General features: G+C 43.0%; 1 long non-coding RNA gene across 1 annotated transcript in view; it reads left to right on the forward strand.

Annotated features, from left to right (window-relative positions):
• The window catches only part of LOC144776047 (uncharacterized), a 40,877-nt gene extending 25,865 nt beyond the window's left edge, over positions 1–15,012 (forward strand). The window contains exons 3-4 of the long non-coding RNA XR_013600574.1: positions 13,361–13,741; positions 14,459–15,012. This is a non-coding gene — a long non-coding RNA (uncharacterized LOC144776047). The remainder of the gene's footprint in view (positions 1–13,360; positions 13,742–14,458) is intronic.
• The last annotated feature ends 9,821 nt before the right edge of the window (positions 15,013–24,833 follow it).

Raw genomic sequence — 24,833 nt, forward strand, 5'->3', positions numbered from 1 at the left:
GGCAATTCCACACTATAAAGGACGAGCCAGAGATTTCTTACAGAAATACATTTCCTAATAGGAATTAGAATGTTTTGGCTTTGTGATGATCCATGTTCTACCACTCAATATGCCAACTCGATTTGAGAAAAACATTTTTACTGCAACCACCCCACACACCACTGAGCAACAGCTTGAAAATGAAACTAACTCCTAGTCTAGTGCACACAAAATGAATCGTGACCACATGAAGACAAATACAATGGCATCAGCTACACATGAATGAGAGGAACCACTCTAACATGATTGCGGTTATAAATCTGTGGCAGTCCTACCTTCATTTTGCTACTTCTAAGCGCTAATCTAACCATAGCACAGCAGAAAATAAAACCTGTTTCTAGTTTCAGAGATAGTACACATCATCTTATGAGTTCGAATCATAGAGGACATGATTTATGTAAAAACAAGGTATGATATTCTCATCTCACGTGCACAACTGCACAGATACATTTGTGATTTAAAGCTAAGTGCTTCCCGCCCCAGTGGACTTCAATTGGAACTAGAGATACAATTCTGAATTGCCTCCCCAGTGTCACCTGAGTTGAACATTCCACGCTATTCTTCACTCGGTGCTTGGTTGTTTTAGCCCTATTTTGTTGTTATTAAAACTCTTAGCATAAACAATTAAAAGAAGTGGAATGATGCTCTTTCACTCATTTTCATTCTGTGAGTATGTACATTTAAATAGCAACATAAAAAAGAGGCACATATTTGTCAACTTTCTAGAAACTCTTGAATATCAATAACAAAACACTTTAAAATAAAGCAGTAAGCATTCAGATTAAATATTGCTAACATATTCGCATTCGCTTGATTATCACATTGCAAAGTGAAAAATATAAAGTAGATGTGTGTTGCATTTATCACACATATTTACTTTTGATTCATTAACTAGCACATGTAACTCAAGCAGGGGAATACCCAGAACAGAGAAGACATTATATTCAAAACATTTCATAATGATAAGAAAGATACACATGATGAATATGTGTGTAGATTAATGTACAGCTGTGAGAACTTTAGTAGTTGGTTGTGTGGGGTGTTAACTCCCTTAATCCTGCCAGTGATTGCTCATCCTGGCACACTTAATCCCTTTATTGTGTGTCTGTTTTGGCAGAATAAACAAAGTCCATCTCCCAACTAGACCCAGTCATATGACCCAGGAACAGGTTGCAGGCACCAAATAGCAAAAGCAGAAAAAAGCCAAGTTTTTAAAAAGTGCTGTTTTCAAAAAATTCAACCTTGTCTTAAAAGAGGGTTTCAAAATAACATTTTTCAAACACCAATCATGAAATGTCTATCTATTATCAATCAAACGTTACCACTTGTTAAATGTAATAAGGTAACCCAATATTATCCTATGGGTATGGGAGAGGTAGGCCTCAAGTAGTACAAAACTAATTTAGGAGTTGTTCACTACCAGGGCATGCAAAACTTAAAAGTGCATATCCAACCTTTTAATTACAATGTACCCATCCATATGGGTTAGCTGCCGGGGCATATCTTAGGGGAGACTTAGATGTCATAAAAGGAGAGTTAAATCTTGGCAAGAGGTTTTTCTGACAAGTCGAATTGGCAGTTTAAAACTGCACTTGAAATGCAATCGCAGATCTGGGACATATTTTCAGGGGCTACTTAAGAGGATGGCAAAAAAAGTGATGCAGCCCCTCTTGTAGCATCTAATGTATAAGCCCTAGGCATATGGGATACAACTTTACTGGAGACTAATAAGTAAATTAAATATGTAGATCAGGTGTAAGACCATTTTACCATGTTTTAGGTAGTTAGCAGTGGTCAAGTACATAAGGTCCTAAAGCCTAAAAATTGAATTCAGCAAAATAGGAGTGTGACAGCAAAAATGTTAGGGTGCCCCTGCAGAGCGGTCCAGGTCCAACATGACCTATATGGACAACAATAAATGCAGAAAGCTGGGCGATTATATTAATTTTCTGATTAGTGGAGCTGAATTTGCTAGCACCTTTAGTCTGTGTGGACCTAACAGAGCACACTGTAAAGTGTTAACTATATATGTGGAGAAGGCACCATATTAATTACAATGATGCCTCTACTGGCATATCTCTAGTTTACAAACATCTGCAGCATACTTTAATGACATTCATTCTTAATTATTTTTTGAGCTATGTATCATATGATTGATATGTTTTCATTTTCATACACATGATCAATGTGAACATCAGAGATTGTGATATAAATATCATAATCATTAAACACTTCCAAAGTAAGCACTTCATGATGGATAATATTCAGACACACTGACAAGATTTCTACAGCTGCAAGTATAGCATGTTCCAAACACCAATTGCCATTTGGTGGTAATAGAAAACATTATGTTACTTGCAGCTTTTGGCAAATTTACTTACCAAAAAGTGGATAAAGAGTTCAAGACCTTTGATCAAGATGTGGTACCTGAAATTATGAGGTACAATAGCAGTGGAGAAATGGATGGCCCACATTTGTGAAAATATAGAAATGTTCTTGACAGTCTGGCTACCTCTCCTTACATTTGTGGCCTCTAAGATTAAGGACTGTCAGACATTTTAACAGAGAACACTGTTGGTCCAATGATTGATGTAAGTGTGAGGGATATGGTATTGTTCTACAGAAGAGCTGTGTTAGTTGAACCCTCAAGGGAGGAGTAGAGTTAGGGAATTGAGGGCTTATGGGCGAAGGGCCAGTTGAGGGAGATAAGACTGATGGCTTTGAAGGTAACTGTTAAGGCAGCAGAGCCAGCGAATATTTATGTTATTGTCATCTATGGCCTGTGGATATTTTAATAAAAAAGAGGTTCAACAAAATAGTGTTTCTTTCAACTCAACCCTAGCACCTAGGGTATGGACCTAAATCAGCATTTTCTATAGCCCACTTTCTCTTTTTATGCCCCTCAAGACCTTTGTGTCAAACATAATCATTCTCTAGTCCTCTACTTGAACTTTCCATATGTTAAGCACTTCTCCATACAGCCTTGCCCAGAGCTATTTGCTTCGGTGTCCAAGTAACATCGAAATACATTGATGTGCTTAATTGTCAGAAGTGTTACAGAATTGAGTCTCCAGAACATCAAGGCTCCTGTTTTTCAATATACAGACTTAAAAAAATATTTTGTGTTTCAGGTGCAATCCTTTACCTCTGCTGTAGGATCGGCAATCTAATCAGAGAAACCTATTGTATATGGCCTGTATTAGAACATTGGTACCGAGTTGAGATCTCCATTGAAGACAATAGAGAAGCAGCGATGTATATATATTTGTATAGGCCACTGCATTCAACATTTCAGTGTTCTAATGCACAGCCTCTGCCTTTCTCTTTCCCCTGCCTCTCCAAAATATATGGAATGGGACAGGGGACAGCAAAAGTCAGAGGTTGTTTTGCGGGACATATGGGAGCCTACCTCCTCCCTCCCCCGTGGCTCACAGAATCATCGGAGCCTCAGAAGGATGGAGGGGGATTGCTGTTCAGCTCCTTGATTTATCTGGCTTGGCTTAACAAGAATAAGTGGTTTAGCCGAGCCCAGGGAGAAGTAAAGGTTGATTGCAGCTTACTTTCACAGTTCATGCTGTGAATGTTCCACAGCTAACAGCTGTGGACCTGCGCATGGCTGTTGAGCAATTACATCAACAGCTGTGAAACAAGTTTTTCAGATTTCTACCCCCTGGAGTTCCAAGAGGTCTTTGTTTTTCTAATTAGCATATTCCGCCCTCAAGGTGTGGAATGTTCTGATAGCCTTTAACACTGGAGTGGGCCTTTATTGGCTAGTATAGCCAGTTACGGGGACTCTAAGGCTATATGGGAACATTGGAACGTTGGACGTGCCATTGAAAAACAATGAAGTGGCTCATGGATACTAATGGCTGATATAAGCCTTCTGCTCCAACATTCCAATGTTTGTCTTTCTGTTTCTCCCATTTTAATATAAACCATTCAACCCTCAGTGGGGCGAGTGTTCAAATAGCCTTATTGTCCTTCTGCCTAATGCTACACTAGTTGTTAAAAGCCCTCTCCATCGTCAAAGACCCCACCTCCAGCTCAGGCCTATAATTTGAGTACAAGCCCTTTAAAAATGGTAACTCCCTTAACAGTGACCTATGATTTGTTAGTGGGCAAAATTTGGAAGGGCCAATTGATGACCAGTTCAAACCCAAAGCACTTACCACAAAGTCCTTCTTTTTTGGCATTCCTCTCTTTTCAGGCCAATGGATCGTGGCTACCATGGTAGAATAGAGCTGTAGTGAATTGCATTTGTAGTGTATTCATCAACTTTCAGAATCTTAATTTTCATCCAATGATGAGAGGTTTGGAACTGTTGTAAAGCTTAATTTTTCATTAAGAGATTAGTATTTGTTTTTGTTGTTTTTATTCAGATTAGTCAACTTACAGAAATATCGGGAAAAGGTTTCATTAGAACCAGCATAATATAGACAGCATGCTCCATAGAGGAAATAGTCCTTATTTTAAGGGATTATTGTGACTGCGGTGGCCGTAGCCACGGTGGCTATGCAGGTACTGCCGGACAGGTGGTCCAACCTCCCCAAAACGAGTTTGGCAGTCGGACCTCCAAAGGACTGCTGCAACCGCTGGGGATCTGTGATCCCTCAGCGTGTTACAGCAGTGTGAGGTCTCAATATGATGGCAGTGCCGCTGCTGCACTGCCAAGCATATTACAAGTTTCCTCACCACCTCAGTTTTTGTGGGGTTGAGCCTGCCATTAAAAGTGTTACGGTGAGGAAAATAAGGGGGCCCTGTATGCCTTTGGACCAATGGGTACATGCAGGGTGTACCCCCGTCTGAATTCATCCCCTGTTCCTGCACGGCATGAACTGTACAGTCTATGTCATGCAGGAATGTGCTGTGGTGCTCCTATTGCGATGCCTTTTTTAAGGCTCAGAAATGAGCCTTAGAATGGCACAGCCATGAGACCGCCAAAGCACCACCGGCCAGACCAGGATTAAACTCCTAATCTGGTATGCGGAGTGCAGATGGCTTTGGCGGTCTTGGGATGGCGTGGCAGCCTGCTGCGAGACCGCCAAAGTTGTAATAAGGCCCCTAGTCCAAGAGACCTAACCTATATAAGAGCCAATACAGGGTTCTCTTTGGAAAAAGAGCAAGATTCTCGATCATTTAGTTAGTCAAAGAATGAACTCTCTATAAAGAGAAGTTCCAGAAACTCAGCTGAGTTCCCCAGCAATTTGCAGTAGCAGATGCTAATTAAATCAAGGAAAATCAGTCACAGCAGTAGCCATGATCATCTGTAGGAGAAAGTCTTCCTGCAAACAGATCAGGATAAAAGATAATCACAGTAGTAACTTACAGCAATCTGGGCAAGAATTAGGGAAATTAATGCTTAAAGCATTGAGGATGAACTGGCATGGAAAGGAAGAATGGCGTAGTATCTCTAACAAGGAACACATATATGTGAAACATAAAAAATTTGCAACATTCAGCATGGTTTGTCTAATGAAAATGGGTCTTCCGATGGTCTGTCACCTCTCCTCCCATTTCCTATGGTAAACAACCGTTGAGCAGTTATCCAAAAGTTTCTAATATGCCTTTCACTAGATACTTGTAGGAAGGTTTCTCATGAGAACCTTTGCAGGTCTATTCTGTTATCTCTTCTCAGTATCGTATTGTGTGAGCAAAGGACTAGTCTAAGGCAATAAAACATCTCTATCAGTAAGTCTTGCTGAGACCATGCAAAACAATATCCTCCATAAGCCCATCATTGCTAGTACTCTATTCATTATAAAATATAGCAGAATACGTTGATTAGTGAAATGAGGAAATCACACGGTGTGAGGAAAATAAGAAATACATTTTTCTAAGAGCAGAACATTTTAAAGTAATGAATGATTTTACAGTCACAGGATTAGATCAACAGCACCAAAAGACATTGTATATAAATGTCAAACAGAAGTCGAAAATATTTTTCATGCCTGGTTGTAGAAGCACACTAGGTATGAGAGCCTACATCCTGTTTAAGCTGCACATCTATTTTTACACCTTCGCTACAGCATCTTCTCCTACAGTTTAAAGCTATATGATTAATTTATCACATTTTAAAGAAGCATTTCTATGTTTTTCTTTCTCTTCTACAAATGCAATAACGTTAAACACATTTTCTAATCTCAGGCACATTTTCTTCAATGTGAACCAACATTTTTAAGAAATATGTAGGGCCCGATTCACAAAGGTAAAATTAGACATAAGTCTAAATTTACAATTTTCAGTATTCACAAAGGGCATTTGCTACTCATAAATGCCATTTCTAAAAGTCATTAAAGTTCAACTTTTGGTATTCACAAAGGACATTTACGAGTAGTAAATGCTGTTTGTGAATACCAAAAGTGGTAAAGTTAGACTTTCATCTCAGTTTAATGTTGTGAATTGGGCCTATAGACTTTAACAAGGGATATTGTGCTTTATGCTGTAAACTGTTCCCTACCAACTTGTTATCTATCAAACTGTTAAAACTAACACACTGCTGGCAATTCAATCTGTGTATATGGAGTGGTAGTACAATTTAAAGGGGACTCACCACCCCCTGAGTGTGGTGACATAGTGTAGGAAATCCACATTTTTGAGGAGATTCCCCCTGGTTGGTTTGATTTTTGGACTATGAACCTTTGATATTTAAGCTGCTTGCCAGCTGTTGCTTCATATTAACTTGGTTTCATGTGATTACTTATTTAATGCTCATTATGCTGAGTGGCATGTAGAGCAGCAACAAAGGACCTCCACTTCTGTCTGTAACGTTCCAGAATCCAATTCTGTTCTTGCACTTGGCATTCAGTGCACTTGACACTCAGAAATTCCGTCATCCTGGCAGAAGTCTCCTTACAGCTTTGATCACTGTCAATCATGCATGTTTCATGCTGAGACTGTGGATGTCACTGGTGCCCAGAAGATTTAGTGGTTATGTCTGCTGTTTCCATAACAAATGCTTGTTAGCCATGTGCCCAACCACCAACCCAGAGATCCAGTGGATCGCAATTCATCTGATCTCTACCCTTTGGCTTGTCAAGCTTGGGAGACCCTGCCAGGAGAATAATGTCCCGCCAGCATAGGTCTCCTCATCTCTGAGACACCCAAGTTCCTCAAGCACTTCAAGGTGGTAATCCTCTGAGGAGGACTTCATGTGCACTTCCCTAAACATGAAAAATAATTTACTAACATTTTGGTAAGTCACCTTTCATGTGGGCACAATTGCTTGCAAGCTGTACAAGGGTCAAACCTTACAATAGGCTTTCAGGAAATATATTTTGAATGTACATGTAGAAAAAATGGAAACTCTCACCTTCTGAGCACAAATGTCTTGTGTTCATAAAAAGGAAAAGCCTTTGTTAATTAAAATGTTAGATGTTACACTTTGGTGTCAACTGTATGTGTTCCCAAAATGTTTTGCCGTGTTGTGTAGTGTTCAGATGCCTAAATGCCTAAACCCCAGGTCTTTGATAAAAGCCTACATTTTAAAGTGCAACATTATGTCTTACCTCATTTTCTTTCAAGCACTTAATAGGAAAATACCATAACATCTTTCTTTGCCTCAGGTGTATTCTACTATGCAGATTTGTACCTTGGCTGTCGTCATTGTGTAGTTATAAAGGGCTATTCACAAAGCTAGCTTACCCTTGTCAGTAAGTTACAAGTGTAGGTTTCCTCTTACACTTTTGAGTAACATTACTACTTTTGGCTATTCACCTTCTACGAATGTAATATTTCTCATAAGTTTAGACTTACTTGTCTCCACCCCCTGAAATGGAGTTGAGCCAAATTTACAGTGTACTTGTTACCGCCAAAAAGGAGCAGTCGTAAGTCCAGCACCACACATGGACAATCTCCCACAGAAAATAACGGTGGCAAAGACTTCAAACAGGACCCAGATGAAAATCGATTTATGTATATACATATGTAGATATATACATAATATTTAGAAAATGAAAACATAATTTAGAAACAAATATTATATTGTGATAAATTATTGTAATAACCTTAAGTGATTTAAACTTAATTACAACTTTAAAATAATTAAAGTATAATATCATAATTAAAATAATGCCATACATCACTTTTGAAAATTTATAATACATAATAAATAAATATAAATAAAAAGAGTAGCTAAAATATGTTTATGTTAAATATTCACGTACATGTATTTTAAACTTAGAACAATATTTTAAAAATGTTTCTACATCATTAATCTAGTTTTTAAAATATTAAATTTAATTAAAATAAATATTTCCAAAGATCAAATTGAAAAAAAAACATCTAAACCAAAAAAAACATGGTTGGTATATATTAAAATTATTAAATGTAATGTATAGAATCATTTAAAAAACTTCAATGGTATTTTAATAAAAACAATGTCACATTAATTAAATATTAAATATGATTTCTTTTAGATTTTTAAATATTTAATTAAATCTATTTGTATTCTAAGCAATTTAAAGAATCTAATTTTACTTACCTTTATTTCCTATAGGGTTTGTTTAGGTCCTTACCTCCATTATTTTCTATGAAAGGGTGTTGCAGTACCAGTGGTTGGCATGTGAGTTGCTGGACTTACTCCAACTCTAAGCTGGAGTGCGTTTTCTAGTTTCTGCATTAAAGGTCACAATGAGTTGGAAGCTCGTCCCATTATTTTACTGCCCTTATTGAACTGTTGGTTTTAAATTGGTCTTGTGATGTGATTAGGATCAGAGAACATGGGGTCAGATGTATGAAGGGTTGTTTTCCATTGAAAAGGGTCCAATTCCCAGAATCTGTCCGGTTGCAACCACAAAAATGCTCTTTAATATGTAAGAAATTCAAATTGGGATTCAGTAACAGAGCTTGCGACTACATACCCAATCAGTATTTTGAAGAGGTATGTTTAAGGCGTCCCTTCCAAACACAGAATTGGAATGGTTTGTATTAATGTTTTGTGACTGAAATCTGATTGCAAAACACTAATGTTTTACTGATTACTGAAAGGTAGTGATAAGGCATTCGCAAACGGAAAGTGGTCCCTAAGGGACCACTTCCACTTTGCGAATGTTGGGAAAGACATGTTTTAACAATAGACAGTGGGTCTGTAAAACACTGCCTAGTCTTTAAAAAAATTAGTTAAACATTTCCATTTTTGAAACACATTCCTTTTTCCTTTAGGCAAGTGAGAGGACCTCCTGCATCTTGGGGAAAAATTGTATGTCATCGGTTTCAGGCACGCAAAAGTTCATGATGGCTATGCCAATCCATTACAGTCTCCCCAGTAGCCACTGTACGCATCCCTCAACATCGGCCTCCGTGTATCAGTGCAAAAGGAATCACAGGTGGTATTCAGATAAGGACCCCTCTGGAGAATAATTAGAGAAATACAGCTGCCCCTTCCATCATTTGGCACACTTGGAGGCCTCTGAGTCCAAGAGATGAGATTCATGAAGGCACACGATCTGCACTGCATTCCGATGCAGGAAGGACATTACCCTATATCTCCAGGTGTAGGTACCCAGGCCTCTCACGTTCCAGGATTACAATTAGTAAACATCGGGACCAGTCATGTGCATTAATGGCATAAAGCAACAAATTAGCTCAAAAAAACAGTTTTGAACACCCCCCCCCACTCTGGACATGTATAACTAAACAACATGCGCATACTAGTCCAATCAAAGCAAAATGCAAGGACGTACATTCCTACACCCTGAATCCCCAACCAACACTGACAAGTGCCACTCCTAAAAGAAAAGGAGAGAAACAGCTAGTGCAAAGTAGAAAGAATAGAAGAAAAGGGGAGACAAGGAAGCCATACCCCTGAAGACTCCCCCCACCGAAACCAGATAGGTTAAAATCCGGAGTATACACTCTTATCCACCCCACTCTTCTGCAGTGGGCCTCCCACTCCTAGGAAAACTCAGGTGGACTTTGGGTAAGCAGTCCCAGACCTCAAGGGAACTTTATACCAAACAGGAGGAAGAACACCAATTTAGGCCAAACACACGCCCAACTAGGTCAACATTCAAACTGAAAAAGGAAGATGCAAATGAAAATGAAACAAAATGAAAAGACCCCCATATCAGGATGTCTCAGTTTCAGAAACCAGATCAGAGGTCTATGGGAGAGAGCCAAGGGCACACTCCTCTGTAGGGACAACAGTTGTAAAAAGTCTCGGGCATCAGAGACAGATCGTCTGTGCCAGAGTCTATGGTTCCGTCTTCACAGACCACTATGCAGTCAAACCCCAGTGGCTCCCGCTGGCAGGTATCTCGACTTGAGGGCAATAATTTGAGTCCCTCCTAGGGCAATCATGGAAAGGGTCCACAGCACTCAGTGGACATGAGGAAAGTTGGGGAGTCAAGTCCTGCCAGGATCAGACCTCCTTTGGATGGTATAAAAACTGTGATTTCCCATCAACCAGGACTCAGAGCTTTGCAGGCTATAGCAACATATATTTGAGCTTCATGTCACAGAGCTTCTTTTTTACAGCAATGAAGGGCTTGCAACATTCCTGCATCCTGGGAGTGTAGTCCGGCTATAAAGCGATGTTGTATTTCTCAAACTGCAGGACCGAAAGCTTTCTAGCGGCCCTTAGGATGATGTCCCTGTTGCGATAGTACATGATCCTGGCAATGAGGGCCCTAGGCAGGGCCCCAGGCTGCGGTAAAGGGGCCAATGCCCAGTGAGCCCTTTCCACCACAAAGAAATCCAAAAGGTCCTTAGGAAGTAAAGTGTTCCACACCCAAACTTCTAGGAAGGTCTCTACCGACTGGCCCTCTCCTTGTTCCAGGAACCCAGGAGCCTTGTTATTTTGGTGTGAGCTCCCTTCGACATCCTCAACACAGTTTTTCAGACAGTTTGTGACCATTCACATCTGTGATACCTGAAGGTTTAGTTATTGCACCTACGTTTGCAGTGTAGTCATGTTGGACTCCGTGTTCTATATTTTTGTAGAGCCACATGTAGAAGGTTCACCTCATTAGGCACACCCACAATGTGACCCTCCAGAGCCTGTCTGGATCATGGTATGGCCGCCAGAAGCAATGCCCGGGATGGCTCCGCCTCTCTCTCCAGGACTGCTCTGGGGAGGACGCCCACCTATGTCCTGGGCCTGGTGCTGAGACCTGTCCTACTCCATGTTCATGGGCCGGTGAGACCAATAGTTCAAATGATCAAAGAGCTGCACTTAATGTTTGGGAGAACCGCCCAATGGGGATCCTAGGCCCCCAGGATATGTAAACAAGCTACAGAGTAAAGTGCTCACTGGGTTTCCCTCCAGTCAGCCTCAAGAAAAGCCCCTCAATGGCCTGCCCCACCTAGGAGGCAGTACCATAGCTGGCCAAGAGAACCAGGGTCCATGCCCCCAAGGATTAAAGCTGGGGAACCCTGGGAGATAATCTGGCCCTTAATTGGTGGGCCGCCCAGCTACAGAAGCAGCCAAATAGGATGGGATGATCCAGGCAAACCCACCCCTTGCCTCCACAGTGGACAGTCAGTTCATAGGGAGAGGTACCACTGCCCTGTTGTTTACCTCTTCAGGTCCCAGAGCTCTCCAGGAACCCCAGCACATGTCACCCGGGGGATCCTACCAGCCAATCCTTCACCACACACCAGCTCTTCACAAGGGGAAAGAAAGGCAGCCAAATCAATAATGCATTCCTTCGCTAACCTGTCCAGAAGAGACCAGGCCCATGCCGGCATCAAGGGAGTCACTTTGACAGCCACCAATGATCTCAGCAATCCGGGATCAAGGGGCCCACCACACAGTGCATCAGCCCATGCAGGGCCCGCTCTAACCATGCAAAATTGTAGCAACAGTTAAATTAGACTTTACGTTGAAAAACAAAATGTATTACTTTTGGTGCCATTTCATAAATCTGCATGAAACTTTCTAATAAAAAAATGGTTCTCTTTGGATTCTTCGTAGCAAGTTTTTCGTAGATCTGTGAAGCAGGGGAGAGGGGAAAGTAGGCTGCCAAAAGTGTGATTCCCCACTTTAAGTTAAATAGAAATCTTGCTCTTCGATACAAAAAAAATGACTGGATGGAATCACAGCAATCTTGGCAAGAAAGTAGAATCTATGCTCAAGGAAGTGCCTTTGCTTGGTTTTGATGTAAACACGTTCAGTAGTTTCTTGGAAATTAGCATTTTAAAAGTGTTCTGATCAGGGCATGAAAAGATGACATTTTAGAAACTTCGTGGAGCATATGTATTTGAGGTCGCAAACACTGCGATTCGCAAAAAAGTGGGTTTGCGATCAGAAAATAGCCATTTCCTATGTATAACAGAGATTCACAATGCAAAATAGGTATTTGCTAAATTAGCGAATCCCTATTTTGCGACTATAGTAATTTGCAAATGCATTTAAGAATTCGCTAATACCGACACACGATTTTGGCAAATTGCTGTATCGCAAATTGCGAGCTTGCTAAATATATGTAAGAAAAAATTGCAAATTATCAGTATTCACAATTTTGCACATGCAGTTTACCACCGACTCAAAGCAGGTGATAACCAGGTGCAAAGTATTTTAACAGGCCCAGAATGCAACATTAGTTTTCACAATGGCAGCGCTGTATGTGATAGTCAGAAGGATGTGAAATCAAGCTGCAGCATGGAGAAGGAGGCGATAGGAACGGATATTCAGAGTGCGCATCACTCTATTCCAGCAGACTGATGCGGAGATCCATGAGAAGTATAAGCTGGACTCAGCCACCATTATGGATTTGATTGCTGAGCTCAAACCCATGCTTCAACACCCAACCCGCAGGACCCAAACCATTCCAACCCATGTGCAGGTCCTGTGTTCACTGCACTTACTGGCATCAGGGGGTTTCCAGGGGGTGATTGCAGTAGCAGGAGGGGTCTCCCAGAGTTGTCTGTTGCGCTTCTTCCATGCAATTTTGGAAGCAAAAGTACAGAGGCAACTACATAATATCCAATTCCCAACCACACAACAGGCATTACAGCAAACAAAACTGGACTTCTACCAGATTGCCGAATTCCCACATGTCATTGGCTGTAAAGATGGAACCCATGTAGCCCTTTCACCCCATCAAACAATGAGTATATATTCAGGAACCGCAAATCTTATCATTCCCTCAACATACAGGTCACCTGCAATGCTAAATATATAATGAAAGTCATTGTTGCAAAATACCCTGGAAGTACACACAACTCTTTTATATTTAAACACAGTGGGATATACAAACGTCTCACTGGTGGCGAATTTGGCGAGTGCTGCTTGCTAGGTAAATTCATGTCCAACACTCTAACATACATTTAAGGACGGATATGAGAGAGGACAGTGATTAACCTTATGTCTTTCATCCTGTAGGATACAGTGCATATTCTGTGCATGACTTCATCTTAACACCATACCTCAATCCAGCCAATCCAAGTGAGCGGAGATATAATCACGCACACAAATCTATGCGCTGTGTAATAGAGCGAAACTTTGGGATACTAAAGAGCTGGTTCTTCTGCCTCCACAAAAGTGGAGGAGCACTCCAATACAGCCCAGAGACCTGCTGCAAGATTGTGGCTACTTGTGCCATGCTCAACAACATGGCAACTAAAAAAAGGCACTCCAGTTGAACTGACTGATACTGATTCATCTGAGGATGAGGGCCCAGATCCATGTTTCAGACCAGCAGGTTGTGTAGGAGCAGCTGCGGGCCGACACAGACGTGATGAGATAACACAAAACTATTTTTAGGTGAGTAATGATGACACAATCCAAAGATAATTTGTGCATGACTGTGTTTTATTTATCCTTTAGCTGCAGGTTTACCTCAGTCACACAGCCTAAAATAATAACCTGATGGCTGGCACAATCTGTTGCACATGTTATGGCCACAGTGCATGTATGAGGGTAAACAAAAGTCACCCGTTGCCATTATGATGTTGGGACTGTTTATTTTTTTCTGGCACGTCCTGCTGTCGCACGCTCATGGTGCTGACTGCTCTCCCTTGAGGCATACGGTGTTGTTCCCTGCCTTACACTGCGCCACCTGTGTTTGGCAATTGGTGAGGTGATGCTGCTTCTGCTTGAGAGCTCATCACTATCCCCTGAGGCAAGGAGTCCTATGCCACCTATGGTAGCAGTCTGTAGCTGTTCTGCAGCATTAGTTACCTGCATCAACCCTTTGGCCACAGCCTGCCTGCAGTGTGCCATTTCAACCTGCATGCTTACTGAGCGGCGTAACAGCAGGGATGTTGCATTAAACAGGCGGTTGACCGCCTTGCTATATGTGTCCAGACGGCTGTAGAGACATTATCTCCCCCTGCAACTGTCTGCCTGGTCTCTCCTCATGGTGGCACACCGTTATTTAATTGCGCCCGTCATTTCTCTCATGCCCTCCTTCATGTCACAAAGGTTATTGTAAACAGACTCCAGTTACCAGTGTATTGACCGCATTGATTTGGTTTGCAGGTGTTGGACCTTTACCATGGTGCCTTCCAGTCCGGCAAAGACCATGTGATCCTCAACAGCAGCTGCACAGGTGGTTGCCCTTGGCCTGCGTCTCCTGCATGATACCTCGCTACAGTGCACAGGGGGCTGTTCATGGACCAGTTCTGCACGCTGTGGCTGGTCTGGCTGGGCCTCATCCACTATGGATTCTGGTTCTCCCTCTAACAGCGGAAGTGGAGGCACAATATGACGCTGTCTCCTTGGGACAGGTGTTGTCAGTATGGTTTGCTCAGTGTCCTCTTGCCCTGCCTGGTCCTCTGTATGCAGGGCCGGACTGGCCATAGCGGGCACCGGGCATTTCCCTGTAGGCCGCTAGGATGGGGGCCAGTTTTGGGCCCTGGGGGGCCGTTTTTGTTACTGGGGGTCAGCGATATTGATCCCCTGTAACAAAAGCGGCTGAAACAGGCCCTCGCAAACTGCTCAGCTGCACTCCCCCTCACCCCAGCGGGGCCAGCTGAGCAGTTTGCTAGGCCCCATTTCTGTTCCCAGTCTGGCCCTGTTTATATGTGCAGCCTCCTCAGCTCCTAAACTGTCATCATGTGTTTCAGGTAGAACTGTAAATGAAAAGGCATGTTTTAATTGTGTGTTCTGCTTCACATTGTTCACTTAATAAAGTTTTTTGATTTTGGGTTAGCTAAGTGCTTTCTAGCTTATTCTGCCTTTACTGATTTACTTCTACTGATTCTACATTACTGTGTGTCATTGCTCCACTGTAAGATGCGTGTGACTACATATCCCTTGATGCATTGCTGTGTGTGCCGGAAAAAGTGTAATGTAGTTGCATTTTGACTTTGTAGTTGGTGCATTCCTGAGTGTGTGATTGAGATGGTAATGTGACAGGGATGATTTGGCATGCATCTTACCTTATCTGGTGTTAGGAGGGTTGGAGCTGTCGATGTCAGCCACAACACTGACACTCTCTGGCTGTAGGGCGGACTCCACCAACTCCTCAAGTGGCGTAGATTCAGTTGTAGTGGAGGTTCCCCGCCAGTCTTCTTTGCCTCTGCCAGCCTGGTTGCCACCTTGTCCTTGGACCTGGAGCGCATATCGTACCAGCGCTCGCTCAGGTCAGCAACAGAGCGCTGCATCACCCCAATGGCATTGACCTTAGCCTGGAAGTCCAGCCATGATTTTATTTTTTGTGACTCTGGCACATGGATTGATTTTTTGCAAAAGAGCAACTCATGGCTTACTGCCATTTCTTCTATGAGCACCTTCTGCTCCCTCTCACTAAAATATGCTTTCTTTTCCTCCCAGCCTCCTCCTCTTTATCCTTCTCTTTCTCCTGGGGATCTATTGGAAGTTGTTGGAGTTGCAGTCCAAAGTGGTTTGCTTCCCAGCCTCTCACACAGCCTCAGGCAATCAGGAACAGCATGGGCAGTCACACTACCTGGGTGTGATGTCATCAAGCTGCACCTGAATTGCAGATTCTCTAAAATTGTGATTCCTTATTTGCGATTTCGCAATTAAGGACTCGCAAAATGCAAGTTTGCAAACATATTCTGTGATTTTTTGGGAATCACTAAATTATAGCGATTTTTTATTTACATCGTATTTGGCGATTTTCAAAATGCGATTTGCAAAAATTCACATTTTGAGAATGGCAAAATAGCTATTTCATACCAATTCCCCCCAGCCCATTAATTTGCAAGCTCTCAGCAGATTTGCAAATACGCAGATGTATAATGAATCCAACTGAAAAAAAAATAAAGGTATAACATTGGACTTTTTACCATTGTCCATTGCAGATTCACAAATCCGGTGGTGGATTTATATCCGCTGTGCTCTGACAGGGTGGTCGTCACAGAAAAATGTCTGTTCCGACTGCCATTCTCCAACTTGATGTACTGAACACATTGTTAGAAAAATAAAAAAGGGTATAAGTGGGCAGGGAGAGCCACCCTTAATCTGCAGGCAAAAGTGGGAATCCCCAGATGGACCCTCAGGCATTATAAAAATCAATATTTTAAAAATATTTTTAACTGTAGGATTCATGAACTCTGTCCCAAATTTGTGAATCCAAGACCTTCCTGCACTGTATGAGTTGGTCGCTCATGGGGTTTAGGTGCAGGGCCTGTAGAAAGAACAGTCAATGCGGCTAATGCCCCCTGTACAGTTTGGCTTGTCCACTGCATGGAATTGTCTGCAGGGTTCTCTTGTAGGACTAAAGAAAAACAAAATTCAGTGAAAAATGCAAATATTAAAATATAGTTATGGTTAGCTTTGGTTATAACACCACAACGTATGTGTAATGAGACTGAAGACATTTACTTAAAAGGGTACAGTTTAACTGCAGTTACGGTTATTAATAAAAAGAAAAAACCTCTGAAATTAGAAAGTTATGGTTAGTACCAAAAAACATAACTTGGACAATAGCCACATTATGGATGACTGTCACCATTGCTCCTAAATATGGTATTGCTGAACACCAAGTAGCCACATATTATTTTCATCTCATGCCTCTTTCGTTCCTCTTGGCTCTTTCACTCACTCTTTCATGCCTACTTTGCCACTTTGACACTGTCTTCCTGTCTTTCTTGCTTTTCTGCTTTTCTCTCTGCTGTTTGTGAGAATTAAAAATAAGTCATGATCCCAAAAATGTGTGCCATTGCTCTCTCCTTCATCCACCACACAAATAAGGCAGCCACAACAAGCAGTGTGGTTTCCGTTGATATCACCTCTGTCTTCAATCTATAAATCCATAATGGAAGGGTTCTGGTCTATCCTTTCATGTTTTCATTAGCTAAAAGCCCTGTTAAGACCAACAAGCATTAACTACGCCATCTAAAAGACTTTGGGTCAGATGTACAACCAGTGTAAAATGCGACTCGCAATTTGCACTCGATTGCGAGTCTCAAATTGCACGTTGCAATTTCCAATGTACAACAGTGTCAGAGACACTGATTGTGATTCCCAATGGCGTCGCAAAATACGAGGTTCATGAATATTAATAAGGCACTTGCAATTTGTGACACCATTGGGAATGGCTGCCACTCCCACTGCCAGGTATGGAGGCCTGATGGGCTCAGCAGACCTCCATGTACGTGATTGCTTTTCAATAAAGCAGTTATTTTTTTTTAAATGCAGCCCGTTTTCCTTAAAGGAAAACGGGATGCATTTAAAATAAAAAGGAAACCTTTTTGTTTCATTTTTTAAGGGCAGGCAGTGGTCCCTGTGACCACTGCCTGCCCTTAAAAAATATTTTACCCTGCATTTGCAAAGGGGAAGGGGTCTCCTGAGGACTCCTTCCCATTTACGACTGCATTACCACCCTATTGAAGACGGCGGTAAATTTTGCGTGTTTTGGGACCGCAATTGTGGTCGCAAAACATTCGTACATGGCTTGTGAGTCACTATTAGGAAGGGAAAGCCCCTTCCTGTTAGTGTTATTACATGGCCCGGAGGAAAATTGAATGTTCAAACGGGTCGCAAACTCGCTTGCGCATACAATTTTCTGTCTTACGTCTGGCCCCATGGGGATTATTTACAAACCCCTTGCGACTCCGGTGCGCCACTGTTAAAATGGGAAAAAGTGGTTTACTTGTGGCACAAGGGGCTTGTAAATAAGCCCCCATAAGCTAGTTATGTCACAAAACAATCTTTTTTTAGTGTGGCTTCCCGCTACGGAAATGAAAGACGCCAAAGCAACAGCAATTACCATTGCTGCCTTAATAAGTGTTTATACAATTTCCTGGAGATTCTCACCATGTGGATGTGGCCTGTGTGTGTTGCCCCCTTTGTTGAATGCAATCCATTCACTTTGTACAGTAACCAAGAGGGCGCTGATAAGAGATTGTTGCATTTATTTATAACTTTTCAATTGGTTTCTTCAGGAACTATCTCAAAAGTTGTCCTCAGGCAGTTATACACTTACAGTGAGATTAATTTAAAAGATGAGAGTGCAAAAGTCGCTTTCTATTATACGCCTGCTGCAAGAAAAGATCTGTCTATATCCCATGTAGGGAGCACTGATTTGTTTTTCGAGATGTTGGCGAGCCAGCTACTTACTAGGCTGCAGCTCTAAGAGCACGAAGACCCAGTTAAAGATTTGGCACCTAACGGTGCAAAAAGTGTAACGTACCAGAACAGAACTTTTTAATGATACAAAAAATGTCCACATTTTACCTTTTTATGGGTAGGTGTGAAAAGGAAAGAAGGAAAAAAGAAGAGAAATGTATTATTTTTAACATGTTTGCTTTTATGGCTTTTAGTTGCCGAATAAAGTACCTTTTTTGACTTTGACCTTTGAATAATGTAAACATGCAGTAAAATAGTTTCAAAATGTAAATATATGTAGTCCTTTGTAATGTGGGATCGCTCCCCTGTAGTGCATTAGTTTATATCGTCGCATTGAGTGCCGCGCTGAAAGTAATAGTTTCTGATATAAACTTAGAAATATTATGACCCCTTCATGCCCACGTAGCCAATAATGAACCATGAGGCAAACCAGGGGTCCTTTGTCTGTCGTCACTACCATGCATTCTGAACAGTTTCAAAGTCTCCTGTCAGCGTCCACATCTCCTGTGTGTATCATTCACACACAGTGCCCACTCTTCCATGCCTACATTCCTCCTCCATCAGTTCCCATCTCGCATCAGCGTCCATCATTACTGTTGCTGCCGACCCCCTTGATATGACCCACCTATTCCATTATTGCCCATGTTTCCAATCAATATCCACCTCTCCTGCCAATGTCCTCCTATATTTGCTAGTAAGCTTAAGTAAAGGGCATTGAATTGTTATGATCACATTAAAATCTCTAATTGTGGGTAATTTTTAAATAACATGTACAGTTTATTGAAGGTATTTAAATTGTGTTGTGTGTTATACAAAATTACACCCTAAAACCGTTCCTTTCACACTCCCTGTACCCCCTGTAAGACTATGACATAATAGGTCACTTTACAAAATCGTCTCACTTTACAGTCAATGAAAGAAAAGTAAACTCCAGCCTCCATGTTAAAAAAATAAGCAGCAATTTGACAGACGACATAGCCTGTCACTTGACTGTTGTCTTTTTTTTTTCAAAAGATTTTATTGTTATAAATAAACAAATGAAGATACAAAATGTAAATAAAGTGATACATTTGAGAGCAATATAACAGACCATCAGAAGATGAAATCCAATAATAAAACATATGAAATGCATCCATATATAATAAATAAAAGTAGTCTGCTAGAAAGAAAAATAGGCATTCATGAAGACCAAGCAGCTTAGCATATATGTAAACCATTCACAAATGTATCACTATCAGTTGATATAATCAGAAGAAGAAAAAAGCAGAAAAAGAAGGAAGAAAAGCGAGAGTAAGAGGGAGCAGATGGAAAAAAGAGGATACAGAGAAGAAAGAGGGGAAAAAGGAAAGCAGGATTTCCCAATGAATAAACCTTAAAAATAAGGAATAAATCCGAACAAACAAGACGCCATTCAACCAGACATACGAAAGGGATATTGGTCAACCAACCCTTGTGAGGACAAATCCATGTAATTGTCTAGAGTGGTCCAAACCCCACTAGCAATCGACGGAGAGAGATGAGCTTGATCAACCGAAGTATGAGCACTACGTAAGAAGGAAACCCAAGCCCACCAAGTATGATACGAAACAGAGGAGAAGGATTTCCATTCCATAAGAATTACTTTCACAGCGACGGTCAAGAGAAGATCTAATAATTGTAGCTCCATGGGCTCTTAGGGGAGAGGAGATGAAGCCGCAAGAGGGCCCAATAAAATTAATGGGAGAGAAAGTTGGAATTTAATATCAAAGATGAGCATAATATGCTTATGAATGAGGTCCCAAAAGGGTTGGAGTAGAGAGCAGTTAAAAAACATATGTGAAAAATCTCCTGGCGATAAGCCACAACTCCAGCATAGATTATCTTCTTTGAGATTGAGCGAATGTAGGCGCACAGGTGTCCAATGAAGAAGATTGATAGAGAAAAATTTAGATTGCATTAACGATGGGGCGATTTTATTGCGAAGAGAAAGTTTACCAATCATCTGCCATGTATCTGAAGAAATATGTTCAATGATACTATGTTCAAAATGACGTAACCATTTATGTTGAGCAACCGTATGAGGGGAAGATGAAGGCGTAGACAAAAATGTATACATTTTTGAGGCAACATGACCAGATTTTAACCAAATTTGAAAGAGAGTAACCGTAGAAGAAGTAGGATGAAGACGTACTTTAGCAAGTGCCACCTTTATTTTAAGAAAAGTATAAAAATCTAAATTAGTTAAGGAGAATTGTTGAGCGAAAGAGGAAAAGGGTAGAGGCTCATCGTCAGGACCATAAAGATGTTTAACCAACGATATCCCTTTAGTCGCCCAGTAGGAAATCAAGGAAGGATCAGTATTAATTTTAATTTTAGAATTCCGCCAAATAGACGACTGTTGGAAATGGGGGTGGCCCAAATCTCCAAGGGGGTAGCATGGCATCAAGCGGGCAGGCCAAACTTCGAGGACATGTGAAGCATTCACGCAGTACCCACAGACGAGACACCAATCACACTACAAAAGAGTCACGACACCACTTTTGGTTGGAAAAAGATTAAGTTTAGTTATGTCTCCAACCTGCAAGGTAAAAAGGAATAGAATAGTGGTTGTCACAACAAGGTGCCAACTGGCACCAGAGCCAAGTACATCATGGGGAATTATTTACATGGGACAAAAAGGGTTGAGTCCAAAGTCCATGCTGAAAGGGAAAAGGTTAGTTAAATGAACATTAGCCCTGGAGCCAATCTGGCGGGGCCAACTCGGGCTCTCATCCTTAGGGGGTTGGCTGAAATTGCAAAATCCAACATTATGCATAACCACACCTCATGCGTTATAACGCCAATCCCCACCCTTGTAAGGGAAAACAGAGCATCACAGCACATTTAATATTAGACAGGAGCACCTGTCATGAATCAACCTGGCCGGCTCATTAACAAGGGGCATGAACAGGGGCCTGGAATAACTCGTCAGGCCAACAAGGGGCATTTATGCATTTAACTTGGGCCTGACTCTAGGCCTATGAACCTCAACCTAGGGCAAACCCTCCTCGGGGTATAGACATATAGATTAGATGTCAGGCCTAAACATTTCAGGGAACATCAGGCAACAAGTAAAAATGTGCATTACATTAGGCATATCACCTGGCTATGCGTATCAAACATTTCCCTGGGGCCCCTACAACATTCTACATTTCCCCCATGGCCTTTATGATTAACCGGGGTCTCTGTAGGCAGTCCAGTAGGGCCTAACTGGTATCCGGTGATTAACTAATTCCCCAGCCAGAGGCCACTTTCATGGCCCAACAGTCACTCGGTTTCCCCCTGGGAGGGCGAACTCCCTCTGCGGCAGTTAGTCAAGGCCAATGGGGCCCAACCACAACTTTCCCCTTCTCGGGGGACGGGGGGTTTACCTGTCTCTTTTAAGGGCCCTCCAGGGTATTGTGGGCCAGTCAGGGGAGGCCCGTGCTACTCCGGCGCTTCCCTCGGGGCCTCCCTTCAGCTTCAACATTGCCCCGGCCTTCCGGGGGCCTGCGCTGGCGGGTCAGGGCCTTCCTCTGATTTGCGCCGGCAGGTGAGCCTCTTGCTAAGCCCTCCGGCGATGTCAGTGGCGGGCGGGGCTCCGATGCACTTCCCGAGCCCCCGCGTGGGTATCTCTCCCGTCCCGGGCCCTCCTCGGTGCTTGCCGGGCCCGGGGACCAATCAGGAGGGAGGCGCGTGGATGGCAGCCAATGGCGTGTACCGAGCCCCAGATCCAATCCGAGACTCGCTTGCCAGGGGTTCAGCCACGCGGCCAATCACTGCGCGGCGGGGGCGTGGCTTGACGCGCCCCCGTCACGTGAGGCTAGCGGGACGGCTTCCTCGGGCCTAGCGCGGCCCACTTCGAACTCCAGCGGCCTGATAGGAATTTTAACGGCGGCCTGACAGGAATTTTAACGGCGGCCTCTCCAAGGCTCCGGGGGTCGCCTCTAGGACTCTCCACACTTGGGCCCTGCGCAGCCCATTGCAGGATGGCGGCGGCCCTCTCCTGGCACCGAGGGCCGCCAGGGCAAACTCCAGTTCTCCTCAGGGCAGCCTCGGCTGCGGCGGTGAGTGGGGCAGCAGCGCTTTCAGCGCGGAAGAGCTTCACAGCGCTTGAATGGCCAGCGCTTCTTAGGGGGCATGCAGCGCTCGGTCAGCCCAGCAGTTCCCGGGCAGCATAGCGCTTCAGCAGGCGGTCATAGCGCTTCTCAGGGGCATAGCGCTCCCAGGCAGCAATCACCAGTAGTGCTTCCAAAGGGTCAATTACTTCATAGCGCTTCGCAGGGGCACACCAGATAGCGCTTAGAGACACTAATACAGCGCTTCTCTCCCCACAGCGCTAGGTAGGTTGTCCAGGGCTTCTAAGGACACGCAGCTCTTCCCAGTCCAACGCTTAAGGGTAATGCAGCAGCAGCACTTCCACAGGGGGCCACAGCTTCCTGGGGGCACCAACCTCCCTAAACAGCGTCTGACAGGTGCACCTCACGAAGAGGGGGGCGAACAGTTTCACAGCCAGCCCCAGGGGCGCACTCCTCACCTCCTGGGGGGTTCAAGCCCACAGCATTCCTCCTCTTCTGGGCACCTCTTTCCCTCAGCGTTGGCGTGGTACCCGGTCAAATAGCGTTAGTGACCTGGATAGGGACCCTCCCTTGTCAGGGGCCCACGGGGACAGCAGAGGGGGGGGTTTATAGGGGTGCAGGGCCCAGCTCACAGGCCCATGTGGCGGTAGCACCTCACAGCAGGTCCCCTCTCTTCTTTGTCCCAGCGCTGACTGACTCTCTGGTGACACTTCTCCCTATTTATACCCTCCTCCCAGGCAGTGCCAGGACCTTCTAGAATGTTGGCACATCTAGCCTAAACTGGTTCTAGGGGAGGGGGTGAGCACCCTGGGTGCCAGGCTTTCCCTCCAAAAGCTAGGGGTAGCTGGGTAATATTATCTAGTCCGCTGACCTATGTCAGTCCAGTGGCAAAACCCAGGGCCATGGCATCCATTTTAAAAACAATACATTTCAATCAGGTGCAGTTTTAAAATGGGGGATTTTACAAGTGCTCACATTATTTCAGGTAATTACATTTTTCACCAGGGGTCTCACACCACTCATCCAGGTTTAATCCCATGGGGGAGACAATCTAGATAAGGGGGTCAAAAGCGAAACATTTTTGGGGAAAAGGCCAAGTCCAACAACGACCATCTAGTTTTATGAAGTGGAAACGCTACCAACTTGTCCACTTTTCGAACCGCAGACAGAGTGTCTAAAATGATAGAGCGGGAAAAAGGGATAGATAAGGTAGACGCAGTGCCAAAAGATGCAGTCGGTAATGGAGAAGCCAATTCCTGTTCTATGAACAGCCAGGAAGGCACGTGACTAACGGGACAAGAAAACCAAAGAGCGCCTTGGGAAGCCAAAAAGGCAGTTTGATATTTATCCCAGTCAGGCAGATTAACCCCTCCCATATCATAGGGCTTCCATAAGAATTTATAAGCTAATCTCGCTCGTTTATCATTCCATAAAAATTTAGACGTCAAAACGTCAACTTCATGAAAAAAGGAATCTGAAAGTTTCACCGGAAGCATAGAGGATACAAAGTTAACAATAGGTGTAATCATCATTTTAAGAGTCTGAAGACGACCCCACCAAGAAATGTGTTTCGGTGACCAGGTATCTAAAAGACGGCGCACTTTAAGAATAGTCTGGTTTTCATTATAGGCAATTGTGTCATATAAAGTAGAACAGAAATAAATACCCAAGTATTTTAAGTGTTTAGACTGCCATTTGAAGCCAGCAGAACCCATATGTGTGGGGAAGCAATAGGCATTCAAGGGAAACAACTCTGTTTTCTCTTTATTTAAGGTGTATCCAGAAACCTTTGAGAAAAGGGCAATCGTATCTGAGATAGCAGGTATAGCCACGGCAATATCGTCTGAAAAAATAAGGACGTCATCTGCGTATGCAGCAGTTTTGATGCAGTGAGGACCAAACGAAAAACCTTTAATATCCGGATTCAGCTCAATCAATCTAAGGAGAGGGTCAATGGATAACAAAAATAAAAGAGGGGATAAGGGACAACCCTGTCTGGTGCCCTGGCGAAGATTAAAAAAAGAAGACGTAGCACCATTAACGCGTATATTAGCTCTGGGCTGGGTGTATAAGGACATAACCATGTTAATAAAGGAGTCACCAAGATTATGTGCATATAAGACGGCCCGCAGAAATAGCCAAGAAACCTTATCAAAGGCCTTTTCCGCATCAAGCGCCAAGGCCGCAGCAGGGAGAGTAGAACGTTTGGCAGCTCCAAGAATGTGACAGAATGTGCGAATATT

Source organism: Lissotriton helveticus, chromosome 1_1 (genome assembly GCF_964261635.1).
Source record: "Lissotriton helveticus chromosome 1_1, aLisHel1.1, whole genome shotgun sequence".
Lineage (NCBI taxonomy): Eukaryota > Metazoa > Chordata > Amphibia > Caudata > Salamandridae > Lissotriton > Lissotriton helveticus.